We start from the raw sequence: 24976 nt of genomic DNA, 5'->3' as shown, positions 1-24976 counted from the left end.
TCACTCCATCCAAAGGTTGTTGAGATATGTCAGACTGGACCAAAGTGGTAGACCGATTTCCCAGCTGTAGGACCTTGTCATCCCCAGAGCCGTACAGTTAATGCTGCATGGTACATCATTGTGAACACTGGTGCTGTGCAGTCACTGATCTCTCAGAAAAACCAACAGGAGTGTAATTTTATGTACATCTCCCTCTGTCACACCGTAGTCAAAAGGAGAAGAATACAAAAGGATAGCCTTTCAAAGCTGCATTTCATTCAGTCAGGAAGTCTTGGACAAGTTTAAAATGGGCTTTCAGGTTGTTGCTTCAAAATGCCAAGTCTAAACCTTGTCATCCTGTACCTTTAGCTCCATATGGCACCACAGTGCAAAACTCCAAGTACCTTTTCCCTGATTCAATCATGCCATTTTCAGCCACATTTCTCTGCCACCCTCCCAAGGGCAAAATGTGTGTACTCACCAGGAGTCAAAGTAATTCTACTCTGCCATCAAGCCAAAACTAGCCCCCTGGATGAATGTGCATGCACACTCTAAAACACACACTAAAAAGCACATGCATTTAAACACACATTTGTGCACACACTCAAATTCCTTTCTTCTTACCTATTCTACCCACAGAGGGGAGAAAAACACAGCCTAACTTTTATTGTATGTAAGAACACTGAATATGGGCATGTGTATACAATATGTGTGTGTGCTTGCATGCATACACACACCAGCCAAATGGTTTATTAAACGTTGCTGTCTCCTGCAGTGAGGCCTGGTTTCCCAGGGCGTCTGTTCCTTTTGGCACTCGACACACAACTAGCACACGGGAGACTTTACAAACACACACATAGAACCATCTTACTTTAGGTACAAGACAAGCACACAAACACACAGTTTGAGTGCATTTAGACTGATGATGACTAAATTCACCGGGTATAGAACAAGGGCGTTTGATTTTGACAACGGTGAAGACATGAAAGCGGTCTGCAGGGACCCCCATGGAAGCTGAGGATTTTTGCAATTATGATAGACTCATTACTGTCACTTATAACTTTTATCTATAAATATGGTAGCTAACACATTTTACATATGGCACATTGTATATTATTCATACCTATGATTAAATAAATGATGTATGATTGAGTGCTTAATAGATTTCTTTGTATACTAGCCCAGCAAGCACACAGCTGGTAACCAACGTTGTTAGACGTAGATATTTGGTTGAATGTAGAGTGACCAAAATTCAATGGAAATGACAATGTCCAATGCCAACATCAATTTGACGTAGAATACTGACGACCTTTGACGCTTAATAATTTGTTGGTATTTATTTGTGTTCTTAAATTACCAATGTGCCAGCTGGGAGTACCCCTTATAGCTACATTTATTCTTATAATCCCATTGTTACAAGCCAAGGGCTCACCTGTGACACTGCCTCTTCCTCTTCATCTGAACTACTAGCCAGCAGGATCGCTTCTATCACCTGATACAATAACACCCTGATGCCTGCCGTATGACATTTGCCTACTCAAAGCCCTTATTTGATACACACATCGATGAGCCATTGTTATATAGAACATCATCAGATGAACATTTGTCAAAGTAGCCTAATTGATAAACACACACACACACACACACACACACACACACAAACACATACAACTTGTCTCATACTTTCATACACAAAACTGTATAAGGATGGTGTCTTCCTCACTTAGCCTACACACACATCTAGTTGACAGAACTTTGGCGCTTCTTACCTGATGCAGCTACAATCCTATTAGCAATTATGGGATTAGGGAGGCAGGACTAATATTAGAGAACCGGATCTGTTAACCACTGTTAACCACAATTCAGTTGCACTACCAAATTCTACACCCGTGTTTTCACAAATAAAATGAAGGTTTCATAGATTTAAAAATGGGTTTCAGACAGTGTATCTACCTGAAGTGTCTAACACACTGCCACAACAGGAGCAAAAACCAGAAAATCAGTCACTCAGTATTGTAAATTAAGATGACCTTAACTTTCCCCTTAACTGCCGAATCGGAAGCTGTGAGGGTTAACTGAAGTTTACTTAAGTTGTTAATAAAATCAACAGCAGGTTGTAGTGGCAACATGCTGGAGAATATGCAGTGCAGGTAAAATTAGTCACGATTTCTCAGTTGCCTTGCAAACTCTGACTCCCGAGGAACACAAAGTTACTTTTTCAGCTAATTTACACACCTAGCATAACGTTGCATAAGTTGGAAAGTGTGCATTTCACAATGGAAGTTAATAACTGCACTGAATTGTGTATGAAGCCATAGTGGCATAACCTAAAAACTATATAGGCCCATAAACTAAACATACATAATGTCTAAATTGATCAGACTGTGGTTGTACCGGGAAACAATGTGTGAATGTGTGCAACTATTTTCAGCCAAGGCAACACTGTGCAATATATTATACTTGTGAGATGATGTATGCCCTAATAAGTAACTTCTGTCTCTCTCAGAGAGTTCAGTCATTAACTACTGCACACTTCTTAACAGGTTTCTACATGACAGTGCCTTCAATACAAGGAAGAGAAAATTATCGATGTTCCTCACATCCACTTCCCACAAGAGCAATTAAACCTTGTTAGGTTTCAACATCTTAATTAAATTGGTTTAGACACCACACGCACTATACTTTTGTTAGCATTACTGGGCAGGGAGTAAAGAAATGTGTCCTTGCATCCTAAAATGTATGAGCTAATGAGTGACATTATCCTTCAATGTATTATTTTTTTCATTTGGTAAATTTTGATCTGCAGCATGCTGAAGAATTTGCCGAGAAGGAGACATCACTAGATCATATGTAAGTTATGATGAAGTGGCAAAAGATCCAGACACTGGGGGTTCTTCTTTCAGCATATGGCATAATGTTTTGGTCTAAATTAAATTAACAAATTGTACTCAGCTGAAGTGTCTCTAGGCGAGTCACTGAACTACCTGCTCCAGGAATGTTAATCTTTATTAGACTCTGTATTACAGACTTGGATGTAAGTTGGCTGGTATGTTGGAACTATCTGTCCTTTCCACCTGAGTGCAGGCATGTGAGAGTTTTGTAATAAATTATTATGGCCAGATTTATATTTTCCATAAAATAAATAAATAAGAGTTGATTACAAACAAAATAGTGCTCTGTGGTATAAGGACAAAAGGGAAAACACAGATAATTAAATGGAAATGTCGACGTCATTTCAAGTGAGGTAAATGTATTTCGTTTGAAATATCTGTAAAGTTTCAGGTGACCCTGGAGTGGAATAGCTCTGAAATATACGATTTCATGTAATAAACCCATAGTACTGAAGTCATTTACCTCACCTTCAAATCTGCGCCCTGCTGTGTGAGGAAGTGTACCCAGCTTTCCCAAGTCCACATTCTTTTCTCTCTTCTTCTGTGAAAGAAATCAGTCAGACACACATTGGATTACTCTAAGGAATACATGGTGGAGTACACTGAAGAACTTGATTTTTTACTTTGATTTCGAAGATACTAGCTGGATTAGTAGAGAAATTCCTGTTTTGAGGTACATCGATCTAAAACCAGCTATCATGTGCTGTGGCGGTTGGGAAATGAACGGTTGGAAATTTCACTTATTGTTAGCCACCATCACTGCTCGGTACAGAAACCCAGTTTAGCCTAGCTGGGTAGCCTAGCCCTAGGATACACACTAATTTAGGAAAAACTTGGATTCTAAATAGACTCATAACTAAGTGAACATGAACCATGGTCTACTTAAGTGGTGTTTGATACACTGTTCTCCTATAAACAAAGCTACAGTCTCTGGTAAACTGGTCCATGTGGTTGCTGTTTTACAGACGTAGAGATACAGCTTCTGTACCACCCACTGTCTATTATAGTATGCTAGAGCTGAGGCCAGTTACACAGGAACATCATGAAGGTCTAAAACTAATGTGCTGATTGAGAAGGCCCTGGCCATGAATTCAGGGGCAGTGCAGAGTGCAGATTCACAGAACTCCTTTTCATATTTTTGAAATTGTGCAGAAATTCCATTCATTTCTCTGGGAATGATACATGGTGGGGTGCAATAACTAAAATATAATCAAACACCAGCAGCAGATAATTGGCACTATAATGAGATACTGTGTAAGTTAACAATTTTGTTGGTTGGCTGAAGTAATTCCCTTCAATAATACTTATAATAAAACAGCTCTACACTGCTGCTTCACTATTTGTTGTCATCGGCACATTAACAGACTAAGAGGCTCAGAGCAAAAACTGAGCTGCTGGAGTACATGAACCTCGCCTCCCAGTCTCTTTGCAGTTTATACAGTTTTGTTTTTACATGCAATAGTACTTGCGCTCAGGGTTACTGTATGGCCATCAATTAAACACAAATTAATTTAGGAAGGTCCAGCATGTAAAGCAAAAAAAAAAGTATTTTTTGACACTGGGACCTTCTGGAGATCTGGGACCCCAGAGGCAGTTTACTGGTATTCCAGCTGACACTAATTTTAGTGGTAGACAATCATGAGGCACACACATTGCAAATATGGGCCTGTACATTATCACAGCGGTGACAACAAATCAGCGCTATTAAGTACTATATATATGGAAACAACCTGTAATTCACAGGTTTTCCTCCAAGCAGTTTATGTGTCCTATTGTATTCATCCATGTGTCCATCATTGGTAAAGCTGCCACTCACCTGTACCCAGGCGCTTCATGCAGTTCTTTTTCAGGAGAAGGGTGATGATATCCTGAGCATCAGCTAACATGGCATCTCCCCCCTGTGGCCAGGTGAGCTTATCTGGAAAAGAAGCAGATAACAGTCATCTGATCAAGTACTTTAAAAATGTTCTACACCACCAAAGAGACTGGCAAGTGGCAACAAAGTGTAAAGATTAATATCCCAAATCTGAAAGAAACAAGAGATGAAAGCCACACATCGTAGTTGTATGGACAAGTTAAATACTAAAGAATTAAGTTAATTATTAATTGTTTTTAAACCACAGAAAGATTCATTCAGAAATGCTGGAATGATAAATGCATAAAATCATTGCATGTGAGGAGAAATGAATAAAAGATTATTACTTCTGACCACCTGATCAAGCCCACCAACAGTCTACAGCCTTCCCATAGTCCACCTTCAGGAACACACACACACACACACACACACACACACACACACACACACACACACACACACTCACACACACACACACTCACACACACACGTACGCACGCACGCACGCACGCACGCACGCACGCACACACACACACACACAGACGCTGTCTCTTCAGGTGACAGTGACTGTATTTTATATGACATAATTACCTGAGGCAGTGTAAAACAATTACTGAGTCTTTGAATGGATTTAATTGACTCGTGGAGAGGGCACTTCACTTTCAGCTGATTCATTAGTCAAAAACAATGGACAACGAATTGAATTTAAACTCCAAATGCAAACAGGTGAAAAAAGCAATAAGTGTCCATAACTAAGCCACTCATGCATGCACATAGTCACAAAACAGCATACACACAGACCGAGTGGAGGCGTTTCTAACCAACTACAACACATTAAAATATTTGAAAGATTCCAGTAATGATGCAGTCTTATCAACAGCCATCATTAAGAGGAAGCAATAACAGTGTAACACACTGAGGACTAGATCTATCTACAGGCAAAGGTCAAATTTGCACTGCCCATTTTATTTTATGTAGTGCTGCCTGATGTACTTTGGCACGCATGCAACACCTGGAAACTCCTCTCAGGCACATCCAGAAATAGATGGAGAGCCCAGTGGGTACAGTTGTTTTCATCAAGCTGAGAAAATAAATAGCAACGTCTCAATGCTGCACAGAAGTGCTCATTAATGGTAAAACAAGATTCTCAAACATGACTAAGGTCTTTCAGCTCCACCTGAAAAATACATATATTTTTTAAAATGTCTCACGCACATACATTTAATTCACTGCTATTAATACTGCTTCAAGAAATGTAAAATAAATATAAAAGGAAATGGGAAAAAATGTACTGAGAGGATAAGATGCATAAAACAAGTGATCTGAGTCTACGAAAAACTACATACAACACAACAGCTGGTGGCGGGAGTTGACTAAGATGGAGTAAAAGGTCCTGCAGAAGCTCAGACCAGTGGAAGATGGAAATGGTGCTGATAATGCTAATGCCTTATTATAATTCAAGGTAACGCAGCCGAATGCACAATGTGAGTGTCTTAACAAAAGAGGGCCAGTGGTAGAATATACTGATTTCACAGTTCATTGAATGCCACGTTCAAGTGAAATGAACAGAAAACCACAAACCTCTTTTTGTGTGTTTGTTTATTTTCACAGCTTTTTTTTCTCTGTTTAAGAGAAACAGTCAAATGTTAAGTGTTTTTATTTATTTATTGTTTATTCACCAACTTATTTGACCTCATCTAATTCAGGGCAACTCCCTCTACATTTAAATAATACTATGTACGAGAAAAACTTGATATTGGCTGTCACACACATGGACCAAGCTTCTACAGTAAAACACATGCACATAGAGTACACACAAATACTACTCATATAGTAGGGAAGACTGTGGATGGTTGTAACAGGAGGACTTAGGACTTGTTGCAACAAGTCCTAAGTCTCCAATCAGAAACATCTGGAGTGATGGCACTATAGGCATGCACTCACTTAGACCCCCCCCCCCCCCCCCCCCCCCCCCCCCCCCCCCCAGGGTTGGGGTCAGTTTCTTTCATTCAAATAAATATTGTGAATGATGTGTAATCATCTTTAAATGGTTTGGATAATTAGCAGACAGATGTAAATTTAATATCTCAAAGTTTGGTTGGTCTACTCAAAATAGTACACAAGAGAAATGCCAAAAGTGTTGCAACCATACCCAGTCTCCTATGGATATCAAGAATTTACAGCAAAAATCCAATAAACAAGGAACATTGACAATATGTTCACCATACAGCTAAACTCATGAATACAATTGATTTTCTGCAAGCCTCGCATGCAATACTGTTTCCTCATATGCAGTTCTGCAGTCTACTTGTTAATTTCTGCAGCAGGTCTGCGAAACACATCAAATCTGTCCATGGAATTGGATTCTAAGTTCAATTTGCTCTGTAGAATTACTGTTTGCCATCTCAGCTTGGTGGGATTCCTTCCATTCCCTTACCCCCCCCCCCTTGATTGTGTTGTAATAGAGTTGTCAGAGGGGAGAGTGGGGTTTGGTTTTTAAGTCCTAGGTACACACTGTACTACTGTCTAGTAAACTTGAGGGGGAAATGCAAATTTGTGGTAATACTTTAAACTTTTCCTCCCCTTTGGCAGGAAACGAAAGAGAACACTGGATCTAATTCGATAAATAGTGGTAAATTGTAATGAATCCATCAAAGATTCAAAGATGTCTTTCTTGTTGCATAATTCTTTTGCAGTTAGAGTTTAGTTGTTGTTGCATTTTCAGAATGTAAATATTAAAATGTATGTCAGAAACATGACAAAAATAAAGCAAAACTGGACTAAATATAGCATACGTTAACATTGTCAATATGATACAAAAATGTTTAGAATAAAATATATTAAGTGGATTGAAAAAAAACAAATCAAAAATGTTATTTACTGTTCTCTTTTCAAATAAAATCTGTCTAAGTTATGGGTAAATATTTTATGCTTCATGTAACTAGGCACATAACATGTTTTATCTGTTGTAATGTGTGAAAGTGTGTCCGAATATATGGTGTTTGTATATGATCTGTGGAGTGGAATAACTGATATTACATGATTAACTGGTGTAATTGCTGTGCCTGTCATTGTTGATTGCTGCATCAGGAGAAAGCTAAGTCTGATTGGCCTCCCTGTGTGAGAAACATCCTCTTGCTCTTGTGTATGTGTGCATGTCTGTGTACATGCGTGTGCATTTCTACATGCATAAATAACCAATAACATTTCTTTGCAGTAATATATATTCAGATGCAATGGGAAATATGAGAGGGGAATAAATCATATTTGATATATCCATCATAACCAGGAATGGACTAAATAAGGGAAAGGGAAGGTAGTCTGATGCATGGCTGAGCGACGATTTTTTTTCATTTTATTTTGCCTGCTGTAATTCTCATTGCTCTACTTCTTTATGGACATTTTACTGACAGCTCAAGCCATCGCAAGGCCATGCATCAAATAAGGGATCCACTTTCCAATAAAGCCAAATCAATTCACTTGGGTATGAGTTTGAAGAAGTGAATTTATTGAAAAGCACTGATGCGTACAGGAAAGTTTTTATGTATAATGCAAAATAAATTGGGCCAATAAAGAAATAAAATGGACAAAGTCTGAGGAATTTTGGAGCTGCATACGTTACTCTTTGGGAGGCTTTGACATCTTGAGATTTGAAGGATGTAATTTGTAGATTAATCCAGCCATACTGAGATCTGAGGAATGTAGCTGAATTCCACAAAGATAATTCATATTGGCCTTACGGAAAAGTTCCCTACAAGTCTGACAAGTCCTCCAGCCTAAATGACCATATAGCTTGCTTGTCTCTACTTTAGGACACGATCAATAAGAGCATGCCAGTCATACCAGACCTTTGTTGTCATGGTAACACTTATAAATGCAGTTATGGCTGTGTCACCTGACTTCCTACTTTGCTACTGTCATAATTAGTATGGGTCATAATAAGCTGCTTGCACAGATGACCTATAGCATTATATGTCAGCGTCAGCTCTGTATTATCTTCTGAATAATGTTATTTGCATTAGCCAACTGTGGTTAGAAAGCATTCAGTCCAGTATCCTTAAGAATGTATTTATACTGGACACCTCAGTAGTGCACAGTATGGGTTGAATGCCAGTGTCCAGCCAGTAGTGTGCCTTTTATGCAGCAATGCTGAAAGTAAAAGTGTGAAGACTGAGGTTATGGGCACTGTGTAAAACACACAGCAGTGAAAACACTATGTGTCATTTGGTCCAGAGGAGTCTCACATTAATTAAGCCAGATAGATAGTCTGATAGGGATAAGGTTCCTCTGGACAGATACAGTTCAATGTTAACTTAGCTCCAGGTTATTTAAACTTTCTTTGTCAAAGTTTTTTTGAAAGGCTGGGGGAATTTGGGGGAATTACTGAAACAAGCATGTCTTAACCAGTAATCATGCTTTGTTGATTTGTTTCAGCAGTCAGTGTTAGAATTTCTGTTTCTTGTTATGTGCCAGTCTGGCTGTCATCTTGCTTAAGTGATGAATTCTGCTAAAAGATATATAAAAAGTGAGACCTTACCTCAGGCAAAAGTATGGCTCTATATATTCCAGAAAAGAAGTGTAAATGATGTCTACTAGCTAGTTAAGAAAATCTTACCGTAATGGAAGGTAAAGAGAAACGTGAATGTGAATTTCAGTGTCAGATCATCACCAGTGCTTCTGTTATATTAAAGTTCTGTTTCTGGTTCCTGCCATTTCATCATGGACCACATATGTTACAGTGTGTAGATGATACAGGAGTGACTTGAGATGGAGGACAGACAAATGCATATGAGGTAGATGATCTCCTACAATGTCCAGATACTGAAGTCTTGATATCTTTTTTTTACAAATTAATTTGTAAAAAGACACCATTGATGAAACTTTTAGATAGTTCAATTAAAAATGAGTGAGAAAGAGCATTAGGCCACTGTCAGAGAAGCTGGACCTTTTCATAAGCAGTGAGTAAAATTTTTTTTAAAAAATAAGAAAATTAATTTAAAATAATTACAATAAATACCATCACTTAAGAATAAGCCATATGACAAAAGTGAGCTATAAAAGGAGATGTAATGGAGGACACTGAGTTTGCCCCGAGTTCAACAGCAGAGGCGCCCAGGCAGCAGAGGCCCTGTCACCTTTGGTGACAAGTTGGGATTTAGGAACCATTAGTGTGGCCCTGCCAGAAGAACTCACGCAGCGATCATGCTCATAGGGAATTAGCAGATCACAGATGTTGGAAGGAGCCACACCATTCAAGGTTTTGAGAAAAAGTTAAAAAAAAAAAAAAAAAAATATTCTAAAACTCACAGGAACCCAGTGAAGGGCAGCAAAGACTTTCTCTGTTAACAGCCTTGCAGCAGCATTTTGTATCAACAGAAGTCTTTGGATGTTTTGCCTGCTGATACCAGAATAGAGTGCAATAGCTGAATCTGCAAGAGATAAAAGCATGGGCGACCTTTTCTAAATCTGCAGAGGAAAGAAATGACCAGATCTGTGTTAGCCATCTCACTTGGGCAAAGCAGGACTGCAACATTTTAATCACCTGAGCATCAAATACAAAAATAACACAGAGGGTGCGGGTTTGCTTTTGAACATTTTTAGATAAAGCATCCAGACTAGAGGATAGATTATTAATGCTGCTGGTGCTGGGGCCACAGGGGGTAATTATAATTACCTCTTCTTTGGAATCATTCAGCTGCAAGAAGTTTTTAGACATCCAGTTTTTAATTTCAGTGAAGCAGGAGATGATACAGGATGTAATTGTGTTACCAGGTTTTATTAGGTCATATAATAGAAATGGAAAGCAATGTGTACACAAAGGGGTAGCATGTATATGGTAAATAACGGGGGACCCAACACAGACCCTTGGAGGATGCCACAGATAGAGGAGCACAAGAGCAGGAGGCATCTCCAAGCATTACAGAGCCGCAGCACTGATGCCAACATAGTTCTTCAGACAGCTGATTAATATAGTATGGTCTACTGCATCACAGGCTGAGCTGAGGTCAAGGAGAATTAAAATAAAAAGATTAAGCATACCCCATTGAACTACACATTTTAATTTTCATTTCCACTTCAATAACAGAAGTCTAGGATGAAAACTTATATACATCATAATGCTAACTTCAGAGAGCTTTCAATTGGTGCATTTCTGACAGCCTAGGGCAACAGAATTTGGTAGGTGTAGCAGTGATTCTCTTATTACAGCTGTCAGTCATCACTGTAATTATCTGTAGCAATAGGGAACTGCCTGCACACACCATGACACACATGCAGACACACAATCAATCATGTGTAATTATGGTGTATACAGGGAAATATCTTGCAGTCAGTAACGTGTCTGCATAGTGAGAGTCACAGTATGACAGAATAATCACCATCATTAAGGTATAAAGACAGAGTCCTGTAGTTCTAACAAATCTTGCTTCCTCTACCGATCATTAACTCAACTGTGTAGGTGTGTATGTAAATGTGCATGTCCTTGTGATTCCATGCACTTGTTTGAGTGCGTAAATGCTTGAATGTGAGACTCTCCATGTAACAAGTAACTTTATGAGATTTGTTCAATGCATACTGCTCAGGTTACATATAGGGATGTCACTTTTCTTAGGATCTATATGTTATCCTGAAGTGTTTTCATGCTGTACAGTATGATCTCAGGCAAAGTTCATATGGAACAAGCTGTAGCATGTTTCAGTTGCTTTCTGCTCCATGTGTGTGTGGCGTTTTACTTTTTCCTCATTTGTGTCAAGCTTGGTCTGATTATGAATCAAACAGGGATAGTGATAATTAATGTAGAAAAATGAATAAATAAATAAAACTGTGTGTAATTTGTATGCATGGTCACTCAGTTTACTTTTCTATGCATTTTACTTCACTGGATATCTTCTCATACATTTGTGCGTGTGTGTGCGCGCGCGCGTGCTAAGCATTTGTTGAAGTTTGAGTTTCCCTTTGTTGGACATGAAGGGTAATTGGAGCTTTTGTTGACTGTTGGAGGCAGGTGGTGAGCCATCTGGTGACGGCAGGTAAGAGAGAAGGATGGAGGGGCTTTGGGAACAGAGGAGTGCTGAGTGGCGGAGGAAAGGATGGATGCTCCGCTCCATCAATCACACATGGATAAACAGCAGGAACAGGGGCAATGGGAGGGATCGGAGGAAGGGGGGAGGACAAAGGAGAGAATGAGAGATAGAGATAAAAGAGGTGTTGAGTTACTTTGAGAGTTGACTGATCAGTATGTGTGGATATGCGCAGGTGTGTGGCTGTGTGCATGCTTTTGTGACGACGAAGGGATAATGAGACAGAAAGAAACAAAAGAAGAGTCAGAACAGAGAGAGATAGCAACAAAGACACTGATAAATACTGGCAATATAAAAGGTTACATATTGTAAGCGTATTTCAGTGAGCAGGCAGAGCACTGAGAGTCTTGCTACTCCTCTCATCTAACATATATTTGTTCACCACACCATTAAGATGTTGTGCTACATTGTTGATTAGAGGCCATCTGGTTCGACACCTGCTGATACAGTTGAAGTTATAGGTTTTATTTCATCTAAGTTTATATCTTCTTAGGGGGTCAATAGGTTTAAGGGGCTAAGCCTCAATAGTGCTGTGACATCTGCTGTGGCAACTACACAACATCACCAAGTAAAGTTTCACCCCCTGATTGACGGTGATGAAGGAAGAAGTGAGGACAGAAGCATTCCTAAGTGCCTGGCAACACTAAAGTGAGAGGTTACAATTACAACTACATATCAGTGCAAAACACACACCAAAGAAGAAGCAAAGTTACTTCAGTATTTTAACACAAAGTCAAAGTATATAGGTCCTGTATGTCAAAGTAGAGAGGAGTATGAGATATTTACGCTGGCCTGTCCCTGAAATAGTCAAAATTCCAAACCCCAAATTTGTGAAACCTGATATCTACTGTAAGGTATTGAAATAGCTGCTGCTATTGGCTGATCTTTGGTAACCAATGATGACGCTCACACAGCAGGTCTTGTACAGCAGTGCAGAGACTGGAGATAAAGCCTTGATTTCTGAAAGGTAGATTTGCCAGTCGTTACTTAGTTTTGTGTTTGCAGTTGTGTGAGGTATTTTCCTTCATTTTTTTAGCTTTTCATGCTCTTGCCCATATTAGATGAAATTACTCTTTGTGCAAGTATTGTCAAGAATACGAATACCTTCTCTTATTTCCTTTCTTGTTCTCTTCTCTGTGTATAGCAGTATGTAAAGACCTAAAGACTGATGTATGATTGTTACCTGTATCTACTTCAAATGAACCATTGCAGTCTCCTTCATCTATACAGTGGATCTTTGGGGCAGCATGAAGATTAAGGTATTCAAAATACCTCTATCCAGAAAAAAAAAAGTTTTTTATATTGTGTTGTGTGAATGTGCAGCAGAGTCAGGCTATCATGTTTCTGTCACAGTCCTCCAGGGATAGAGGTTGCTTTTCTAGACACAGTCGACCAAGTTAAATTAATCTAATTGCAGGATAGGGTAGCACACAAAATGCCAGGAAAATCTTCAACAGCAAGGAGTCGTGAGATCAAATAGCTCAATTAACCATTGTACTCTGACTAGTGAGTGCAGTAGTGCAGAATTGCTGTAATGATGTGAAAAAGTAGACTTTCGCATACCTATTATTTCACACACAATCTGCACAACCGAAGAAATACTCAAATGCTTTCAGCTGTGTGTGCAGGCATACATTTTGCACACGAGACACCAATCTCTTGTAAGTGTTGGCAGATATATATGGAGTGTATCTGTTTTCTGGGCATGAATTTTCACTTTCACCAGGAAAAAGTCAAAAAAACAAGTCCCAAAGACAAGACCTCAACTTTAGGTTTCGGGTCCTAAACAAGTCATTATATGCTACTCATCAAACAATTGCCATTTTTAACTTTAATTTTTAAAAATCATGGTAGCTTGATATAGTACAGAAATACTGAATGCCTTCCTGTGGCTGAGGTTGGAGTTAGATAGCATTTTAAAAAATCTAAATAACTAAAACCACAGGATTTAATTGAGATCTGTACTTTTTGTTGATTGAAAAGGCAGTGTTGAGTGGCAGCGTAATTACTGATCACAAGCCATGATAAAACCAGAAAATGAGATCAAACAGCAGAAGATATAAAATTTTGATGCACCTAATGCATTAAGATGACAGCTGTAGCTTACTGACACCTTATTTTTCACAAGTTCAATCATCCAAATGCCAATTCACAATTATTAATGTGATCAGCTTAAAACATTCAGAAAATATTTGTTTTTCTTTGTCCTTCAAACTTTGCTTTCATCAAAGGATCGTCCATTTACAGCCTTGCAGACCTTTGGCATTCGAGCCGTCATTTTTGAGGCAATATGGAGAAAATTCACCCCATGCTTCCTGAAGCACCTCCCACAGATTGGACTGGTTTGCACTTCTCATGTACCATATGGTCAAACTGTTCCCACAACAGCTCATTAGGGTTGAGATCTGTTGTGACTGTGCTGGACACTTCATTATAGACGGACTAGCAGCTGACTGTTTCTTCTCTAATAGTTCTTGAATTGTTTGGAGCTACGCTATGGGTCATTGTCCTGTTGTATTAGGAAATTGGCTCCAATCAAGCGGATTCCACAGGGTATGGCACAGCATTGTAAAATTCAAGATCCCGTTTATCCTGTACAAATATCCCACTTTACCACCACCAGAGCACCCCGAAACCATCACATTCCCTACAGCATACACGACTGATGGCGTCACCCACCCTATTTCTCTGTGTCTCACACGGTTTCTTCTATTTGATCCAAAACCCTCAAACTTTTTTCGTCTGTCATTAAGACTTAATTGTCCTTTTTTTGTGTTCATTTGCCCATCTTAATCCTTGGCTTTTATGGGGCCGGTCACAGATATGGCTTTTTCTTTGCAACTCTGCCTAGAGGGCCAGCCTAGCCTGCACGAGTCACCTCCTCACTGTTCACTTTGAGACTGCTGTCTTTTAGGTACCGTTTAATGAAGCTGCCACTTGAGAACCCGTCTCAAACTTGTCCTCTTGCTCAGGTGTGTTTATTTATTTATTTGTGTTTTTGTGTTTTATCAGTGGGGAGAGGCCTGAGGCAGCCTGTAGGTTGCTGCAGTGCTTTTGATGGTAGGCTAGGCTATATCTTGGTGCTGCTCTTCAAAGGGGAGAGGTTTAAAGATTTTGTCTGTGAGTGTTGCACACACAACAGAGAGGCTTTGATTAAAATGCATTCAGGCTCAGACTTGCAGTATGTTTTTCTGATTGACTGCATAGGTCCCTGTTAAGATATTCACAGCTGTTCTACTGTATTCTGCTAATCAGAGAGATGTCTCATTTAAACTTGTGAAAGATACAAAATTTGAAAAATCTGCATACCTGAATGTTTTAATGTCTGGATGTCTGAGCATGCCTGGCTGCGGTGGTGTTCATACATCAAATGCATTGTCTATTCACTGACACCACATTTCTGTCAAGTTGCAGTTCTTAAGATTTTATCTGGTCAAATTCATGACCCACGTATAAGTTCAGCCCAAGTCATGTGGCTTCAGTCTGGGGTTTCCATGGTAATCGGTGTTAGTGGTGTTACACGGTGTTAACGCACACACTTATTACCCCACTGCCTTTGAATATGAAACCCGTTTGGTTCTTTTTTGCATGTCAGCAGTAGCACCCATATTCAACTAAAAAATTTCTAATTTCTCAAATAATAGTTATCAATACTTAGTCAGATGCCATTATAAACTGAAAGTGTCAGCTCCTGCTGCAGCAGAGCAGAGTCACATCAGAGAAGTGGGATCTTATCATGTGATGAGAGAACAGTTCAGACAATGGCAGAGGAATGGTGTCAAAGCAAAAAGCAAAAGGGCCTATTTGGCAATATTTTAGATTTAAACCAAACGCCAAAGGGGAACCTGATAACATCAGTGAGTATATATATATATATATATATATATATATATATATATATATACACAGTATAGTCAATACATCCTCACACTGTCTGCACTCCTGAAGTATAGTCATTTTAAATGGATTTTTAGTATATGTACTGTTCCTTGTAAGAACCTTTAAAGTCCCACATAAAATTAATGTCATTTCCCAAACTGAGTGAGGTGTCACCAATCGGGCGGGTGTTGACACCAGAGCTTATTTCAGGCTTTATGCAAATGCAGCCCAGAGATGTTTGGATTTTAGCGCTATTTCACTCTTGCTGAACTTTGCATGGCGGGTCTTTGATTGGCAGGGCACTTATGAATAAATATGCATAAAAATTGTCTGTTGGTACTGGTGGGCAGGTGAGGAAAGAGGAAGGAATGGGTGTGTGGATAAATGGGTAGTTGAAAGCAGGGAAGGGAATAAAGAAAGGAAAGGTGGAAAGGTGTGATAATGTGTCTATCATTTATTTTGATACCATGTCAATTTAATATTTGCCAAGTTTTACAGCTGGTCATCAGCCTATTATTTTAAAGTTTAAGTTACATGCCTGTCAATGTCCCAAGTAAAGGATGAAAAGTCAATTGTGTTAAAACGCCCAGGGCTCTATTTTAACAGTCCAAAGTGCGTGGTCTAAAGTGCATGGCGCAAATGCATTTAGGGCATCTCCATATCACTTTTGCTATTTTAATTGTGGGGAAAAAGGAAGAAACTGTTGCTGCACCAGGCACATGGTTCAAAAGGGTTGTACGAAATGTGTTTTGGGCGTAACATGTAATAAACCAATCAGAGGGGCAGCTCCCATTCCCCAAGCCAGGTGTGTTTGCACCATGGCAGATTGCTATTATAATGGCACAGTGTTTCACACAGAATTTATTTCTATTTATGGCGAGTTCATTGCAAATTGTGACTGTCCAGAGGGCCCAGTCCCAACACACGCATGCAGCAGCTCTCCGCACCCTGAGGGGCAAAGAAGGGGTGGGCAAATCAATGTGTTTCACATGCTCAACAAAGAGGCAACAGCACAAATCACAATCACAAAGACATCTTTTATGTTCCATTTTGCAAGGTGTAAATGAATTATGAAACTGTGGTGGACAAATTTAGTCTAGGTCATTGTGCGTCGCCTATGAAAGGCACGTTACTATCTTGATAATGCATCCTTAAAATAACAATGAAATCCTGCGCCACTGACTGACAACCAGGTTTTTGTTCGTCAGTGGCGCATTGCTTTTCAATGCTTCAAAATAGTGATGCGCCAACAATTTCCCTGACCACACGTCATTTTAAGACCAATAGGCCCATGGGTGCTCAGATGGGCCCAAGTGTATCTGGTATTTAAAACAGGAAAATCTCAGCTGCATCAGTCTGAAACTAGCAAAGACACTTTGATAGCGTTAGACGCGCTTTGATAGGGCCCCTAAACCTGTGTGTATATGTCTGTGCTCATTTGAAGAAAAAAAATCCAGCTGATTTGCCTCCATAATGCACTTTGATCACCCATCATTTTCTATCCATTCATCTATATATGCATCCACCAGTACATCTAGTACACTTATTCAAGACACCCCCCCCCCCCACCCCCCACCCCCCCCCCACCACCACCACCACCACTCCCTCCTAAGCTGTGGAAAGATGATTCAGTAGATTCTGTAGCTCTGATGTGCCAAGGGATATCTCAGAACAGACAATTCCCATATGTATAGCCTGATTGTTATGTATCCCCTGCTTTCATACAGCTGTCCCATGGTGTAGATGAGAGAGATGAGACAAACCATATGGGAAAAGTTATGACACAAGTCATCATCAAACAACTGACTGGTTGCATGAATGGCTCTTTGTATATCTGTCACAATGTTTTCTATCTGTCTCCCTATTTGTCTTCCTCTGGCTCTCAGTCATTTAGTTTAGCTGTCTGCTTGTATGTACCGTATGCATGTATTGTGACAGCGATGGCTCACACCGCACAGAGCAGCATCAATATCAACTGCACCACTATGTGCAGTGCACACTCATGACACACGGGGAAATGAGAAGCTGCCATATGGATCATGACTAGCAGCTCATCAGGTCCCACCACTGACAGCAATCCTCTGTCAGGGCTATTACATAGGACCACCTACTACAACACTGGGGGAGTCATAGCTACAAATTCACTACATTGTACCACATTTACCCTCTTTGCATATGTTTAACTACTCTTATCCCTGGGCTGCTCTGTAATTAATTAATTAATAAATAATCAATAATATAAGGCATTGCTTTACAGATTTAGAGGAAAGTACAAAGTTTTCCAATCGAATTTGCTGTCTGCCATTTACTCATTTGACCATATTTAGTATTACTGCAAGATAAATGCCTATATAGTAGGATGCAAAATAAGTACACCGAGCTAACCTAGCTAGATCTGAAACAACAGCATTACAACCCTTGTGAACATTATTATATTTTCAGATTTTGTCAAGATGGCTTCACAAAGATGTGGATTGTGGACTGTAAAGCTGTGTAACTGTTTAGAATAGTTTCGCCATAATTTGTGGCAAAACGAATATGCAAAACATTGTAATTTCATCTCAGTATAAAGCAGTAACCTTTCAATGTAGGCCCATCTGATTCAGTTTTCTCCCAGTGTTGTTCAGTAGAAGGGCTTCCTCCTCTGGCCCAGCCTACAGCCGTTCAGTGGGGGCTCTCTTGAACACTCAGTGAATGGCAGCTTGCTCTAGCCTCAGGCTTTTCTGCCAGCTATCTGAATGTTCACATCATTCATGTGGTAGAAATGAAGTGCGTCTTTAGTGACCAGATGGAAACTCCTGTTGGGTCCCTTACATTGTAACACTCAAACTCTAGTGAACTATTTGTCACCCTCAACTTCAAAGTTGTTTCAAAAGTGAGACACTGAAAATCAGCCCTTTTAACACATAGTGCCCTAATTCCAAGGGTCTAAAAGTAATTGGACTGTACAACTGAAAAGATAATAATGACACTCAAAAAAGCAAAACCTTGTCAGAGAGATATCAAAGGTACTATTGTTGGTTAGTCAAAATCAACAGTTGGATGATTATTAAAAAGCAGCTGTCCACAGGAAAACTAGAAAATGGCTAACTACCTGGTGGACAGAGGAGCACAAGTTGTCTAAATTCCAGGAAAATCATCTACATGGTGAAGAGAAACCCCTTCATGACTGTACATCAAGTCAAGAATGCTCTCCAGGATGTGGGAAGACATGTTTTCCTTGTCAACAGTCAAGAGAAGACTTCATGACCATAACCGGACAGGATTCATCACAAAATGCCCCAAAAGCAGGAAGGCCAGGTTATAGTTCACAAACACATAAAAAAACATACGTGGACTGATGAAAGAAAAATCAGCCTCCATTGAAATCATGGAAAGAGGAGAGTATGGAGAAAAAATGGAACAGCTTATGCCCAAAAGCCTCCACCTCATCTGTCAAACATGGTGGTGGTTCTGTCACGGCTTTGGCTGCCAGTGGAACTGGCATACTGTCATTGACTGATGATTTCACTGTTGACGAGAGCAACAGCATGAAATCTGAGGTATACAGGATCATTCTGTGAGCTCAGATTCAGACAAATACATCAAAACTCATGGGATGACATGTCATCATTCCATAGGACAATGATCCTAAACATACGGTCAAAACAACCAAAGAGCGTTTCCTCCACTGGCTGAATCAGTCACCTGATCTCAATTTGATTGAGCTGTATTCCACTTGCTGAAGGTGGCTGTAGTGAAGACCTGGCAGAACATCACCAAGGAAGACACAAAGGGCCTGATTTTCATGGCAGTGCTCTGACTGTTTATTTCCTGACCTTGAAATTTGCTTGTTCTGCCTGTTGAGTGTTTTGGTGCCAAGTTCAAAGCACACAGTGCACTGATGGGAAGAGAAGTGCAAACAGGTGGGAGGTTCATTCAAATGAGGCTGTGGAAAGCAATAGACATCTCAGAACCTCGTCTGTTTAATGTCAATCTGCTGCCATTTTGGTGATTTTATCAAAAAGAAAACACACAAAAAACCAAACAAATACACAGAGCAAATGTGCAGCATTGATGGAATAATGCTTCAAATGTAAATAACCCATTATAAATAATCACTCTCCAGCCAGTAGAGGCATTTAAATCAGCACAGAAATGACTGTTTATGAGTTTAAAGTAGGAGTGTTGGTAAATGAGTGTGCTTTCATCTATAAATTAGTATGAGTGATTTTTATAGTATCTGTTGTCCACAGCTGCTTTACACTATATGAAAAGCTTCTCCTTCAGTTCATTAAAGCCCTGCAGCATCTGAAGGCAACAGGACACATGTTGATAAATCTGCACCCTCTGATTTAAAAAGTGCTGCGTCAGAGCACAGAGCCATTATGCACAGCTTTCCCCTGTGTTTACTTTTATTAAATCATGTGAGGCAAGTGATATCAGACTGATACAAAGTGACCCCACACATTACTGCTCACATCAGACTGATCTGGTACGACTCTACATTCTGTTGTTAAAGTGAGAGAAGTTGGATTACAGCTGCTCATTAATTCCTTGTGCCATTGCCTTTCCAACTTTCTCTTTAGCAAAAGTAGCATTCCAGCATTTACAGTATGATGTGACCATTTATAATGTGAACTAGAGTAGAAATAAAACTGAAAATAGTGTTGGATTGATGGGGTCATATAAATGGCTCATTAACATTTTTATTATTTATTTCTATCATCATTGTACGTTAAATAAAACCCCCACACTGTCTCCCTTTGGCTACAGATTTGAGCTGCTGTGTGTTCAGACTGTGCCGTTCTTCACCATCCAGACAACAACATAATGTCCCAGAGGCCCTCTTTCCGTCTGTTACGCTGTTGTTGACATGCAACACTATGATTGGCAGTAGTTTCTCAGAGCAATGACACCAGTGATGTGACTGGCTAGGAGTGAATTTATTAATCACCACACCCTCTGATTTATATTCTACCTCAGCCATCACTTTTACACTTTGCACTGCTGCACCTAAATGACCCAAAATAGCAGGTGTGCTCAGTAACGCCCACACAGTCTGTGCATCCAAGACCTAGCTCTCTGCACTTGTCCTTGCATCAAATTAAAGCTGACACTTAGCACTTTTATCTAGAATCCATTATTTCATTTCAAATTGATTGTGCTGAAGCACAAAAAAATGTGTAGCTGTCCAAATACTTATGGGCAGGACTGTAATCAAAGTGAATGAATAAATCCATATTATTTCCTTCAACACCATGAAAAGGTTCTGCAACTATTTAAATGGTGAATGTAGGAATGATCATTTAGGAAGCATTATTTTAACTTGACTTAAAACAATGCAGTTTTAAGGCTCAATATTAAACGACATAATGAGATACACTTTTGTACAAGGTGCATTACCTGTGCATACACACGCAAACTCATACACACACTCCAGTCCAAGGGAGTTAATAGAGTTGGGGGTTGATGGTGGCAGTCAGTGTATATGTAGCTGTCACACAGCGTTAGTGTTAGCACTGGGGTCAAGCGTAGCCAGAATGAGCTCTGACTTCCTCTGAGTTAACACCAGCTCATTAGTCAAGTAGAGCAGGGCAGTCACACCTCAACACACACACTAATTTCCTCTGTCTCTTTCTATGCTCCTTGCTTCCTGTCTGTCTTCTTATGTCCATCTTTCTTTCTCTTTCTCCCTATCTCTCTCTCACACACACATTGGCATTAACCCATGCAGGCCCTTACTAAACAAATAAAGTTTGTTTACCAAGCATAAGTGATGCACAAGGCATTTAGTATTTGTTAAATGAGATGGAAACTGAAAGTATTAGATTAACTACTCATAAACTACTTAATATTCAATAAACCCATTTTGTCTCTTTCAGTAACAGCCATGAGCAACACAACACCTCAAATGAGCATTATTCCTCTGTAGCCTTTGAGCCATAGTTTCATGCCCATATGATTCTTCTCTATCAGCATAATCTATGGTTTCTATGGTTACTACCAAATATTCTATGGAATCAGCACAACTTGTCCTTGTCACAGGTTTGTAGTGGAAATTTAAAGTTCCTCTCTCTTTCACAAACTGTGCACAGTTTATGATTACTATAATATTGTCCTCCATTATGTTTCAGTGTTCCTCCATTTGTCCAGCTACACCAAGGAGTGCTCAGAGCAAATTCATCATCTGAACTACCTGAACTCATGAAGAGCATCAATAATTTCTTAAACATAAAATGTATGAGCCAGTGCCAAATTATAGCAAATAAAAAAAATAAAAATAAATTAATAAACAAACAAACAAATAAGTACTGAAACTTTTTTTTTTTAAATCTTCTTGGTGTGTCTAACACAGACTCTAGCACAGACACTGAGATTAAATAATACCGTCAATTTGCTGGCTAGTTAGATTTATCTAATATCTGCACTCAGTGAATACAAAAATTACCCTTCAGTCTCACTTCTGCTTCTTTTATTTCTATTCCTCTTTGTCTCTTCTGTCTCTCCTACAACTCACTGCCCTCTCTTCTTTTTATCTACATAGCTGTCTGTCTCTCTCTCTCTCCTCTGCATTTTTCTCTTTTTTCTTTCTCTTCCCTCTCCCAGTGACTTTGCTCATGCTAATCCCAGTAGGTAGTTAATTATAGACTGCAGGTCTAATGGCATGAAGTAATTATAGAGCTCCAATGAGAATTCACCGGTCACCCCCACCTTCTCTCCCTCTCTCCAATACTTTTACTTGTTTTCTATTTTTTTCTTGTTACATCATTCTTTCTTTTCCTCACAATGTCTACTTCTCTTCTGTTATCACCATTTCATTTCTTAAAGGAAAAAAAAAGTACAAGAGAGACTATATATATCAATATTAGCAAAATTGTTTTGCATATGGGAACCACTGGCTTTTATTAGGAAAATAAAATGCCGTTTTCATTCAAAACAACCAGGTATGATTCACTGTACTGACATTTAATGCCAGCACAGTAATGCCATGAAGAGTGTAAAATGGAAAGGGGTAATCCTTTGGGAAGCATCAGTGTATTCAATAACAAAATCATTTTCACATGGATCTACAACAACTGGGAAATTTGGCCTATCAATGTCATAAGGAGAAAGGTCATGGGGGCTACCAAACATCAGTATTATTCCTCAGGGAACAGAAAATATTTGCAGCTAATTTCACAGCAGTCTCACCAGGAGATGTTGAAATATTATGCTCTGGAAAAGAGTATTGCATGAACATAATTCACTGAAATGAATCCTAACCTTGGACCAGTAACATGTATTTTCATACATTTGAGAGACCATCAGGTGCTGTATATGAAATGGGATCATTAATGAGAGGGCGTAGTGAAACAGCGCACTGTGTCTGATTGGAGATGTACTCTATATTCTGCTGCTGAGAAATGTAGACTGTCAGGCAGCACAAGTGCTGTTGACAATGCCGGTGCCATCTCACCTCATCACCGCAGTAAGGTTGGATACATGGATTCATGTTTCTTGTTGCTGCACGCCAACAATAATGAGGTGAAACAACAAAAACAAATCGCTAGATTCTTAGTCATCGTTTGAACTTGTGGGTTTCAGCTTTAACAATCCCAGCTTCTTTGAACTTGTGATACACCAGAGTCTTTAATGAGACGATTGTCCTTGTTCGGATTGTCGGAAGCTGCTTGTTTCACATTTCAGAACCTTTGGTCAGCATTTGTTGACCAAATTTTCAAACAACCACTGTTGGCATTCATACATTTTTTTGACCAATTAGTCATGAAAGTCAGTTAGTCACAACGCTTTTAGGGGACATCAAATAACTGACAAATTAAGCATCTCCTTGCCAAACATTGCTATGAGGAAAATCAAGGTTGCAAGACTAACAGGAGTTGGCATCTGTGCATAGACTTTTTCATAGCATTCAAAAGTGTGAAGTGTTGTGTCTTTGTGTATTACCATGGTGGTCCTGGATCATCAAAATATGAGTGGTAATTTGATCTTGTAGTATAATATTTAAAGTAGTGGAAGAATAGTCTTTTATCAAAATCACAGGCCTGTCAACCTAAACAGCCTGTCTGTTAGCTTTAGAATGAATACATAACAACAAATTGTTATGAAGGCTGGGCCGTCAATCCTTTTAATAACCTGACATTTGGAAGCCTGCATGTTCTCTACTAAAAACACACATCAACACATACACACATTTAAAGGCTTGAGATTGGACATACATTAAGCTATTAGTCTGGATAAAGCCACTCTGGGGGAACTTAGCCACTGTCAACAGGTGGATAGGGGGTAGAAATGGGGTTACAAAATATTCACTACAGCAATGGTAAAACTGTGTTTACAGTATTTCCAGTCTTGTCCTTCTTTCTTCATTTTTCATTTCCTACCAGTTATTTATTTGGTGTATAGTAGTTTAAAGTGACTTGATGTCAATGGGTTTTCTAGGCTGACTGGGTCAGTGACTCATCTCAAGTTGTACACAAAGCTAAAAACATCCACAAAAGACCTTTGGGCAGCAGGGGAAAAAACACCTCTGAAGAGGATAACCAAAACAAGACAGTTGGGGATCTCTTAAGGAAGAGTGGTTAGGAGAAACAGATTGATATTGAGCTTAAGAGAAATGAGTATGACTACTATGAAAGAATGGAGTGTCTTTTCATTATAAAAAAGGTTAATTAGTTAGATCGCTTTTAATATTTTCAAGGAGTTGTATTATATACCATTTAAAGGGCTGGTAAATAATGCATGCATCACCTAAAAGGATTAGTACTACTACTAAGAGAGAGAGCCTTTCAATATAAGAAAATGTGAAGTCATATTTGTTATCTGTCACACTTGATTTTCACCATGGCCTGAGGGAGCAAGAGATAGATGGATGGTCGCCACAATTTCACAACAGTGAATACTAAATGCCCCCATTCTGAAAAACAATTTAATGGATAATGTGGTTATGTACAGAAAAGGATAGATATAATCAAAATAATTGAGATGTGGGGAAAAAAATCAGAAAAAAAACACATTTTAAAATAGAAAATTTCTGTTTAGAACTTAATCACTCCACAAATTCCAAATCACTCTATCATCTTTCCAAGTGGAAATGCATAAATAAAAAGCATTATGTTTTGGCATTGAGTTTTTTCTCATATTTCCTTTTTAATGTAACATAACACTCAATATGAAGTTATTTTCATCTCACCACAGCCACCTGCAGTTATTTAAAGTGATTATCATGTGATTTTTCTCTATTTCATGTTGTGTCTCGTTAGTTAAACTTTTCATCTCCAATCCCTCTGTGTGTGTATGTGTGTCATTTGTCG

The 24976-nt window shown here is 39.2% G+C and overlaps 1 long non-coding RNA gene across 4 annotated transcripts in view; it reads right to left on the bottom strand.

The window, feature by feature from the left end:
* Positions 1-24976, bottom strand: part of LOC139632062 (uncharacterized) — a 236961-nt gene that overhangs the window by 12508 nt on the left and 199477 nt on the right. For all 4 annotated transcript variants that reach the window (XR_011693493.1, XR_011693491.1, XR_011693492.1 and 1 more), the window contains 2 exons: positions 4687-4788; positions 3339-3411 (listed from right to left, as the gene is read on the bottom strand). This is a non-coding gene — a long non-coding RNA (uncharacterized lncRNA). The remainder of the gene's footprint in view (positions 1-3338; positions 3412-4686; positions 4789-24976) is intronic.

The sequence above is a fragment of the Trachinotus anak genome, unplaced genomic scaffold, assembly GCF_046630095.1.
Source record: "Trachinotus anak isolate AG129_WGS33_773 ecotype Australia unplaced genomic scaffold, CSIRO_AGI_Tana_v1 ptg000014l, whole genome shotgun sequence".
NCBI classification, from domain to species: Eukaryota; Metazoa; Chordata; class Actinopteri; order Carangiformes; family Carangidae; genus Trachinotus; species Trachinotus anak.
Note: the sequence above shows the minus strand (reverse complement) of the source record. Positions and strands in the feature narration are given on the sequence as shown.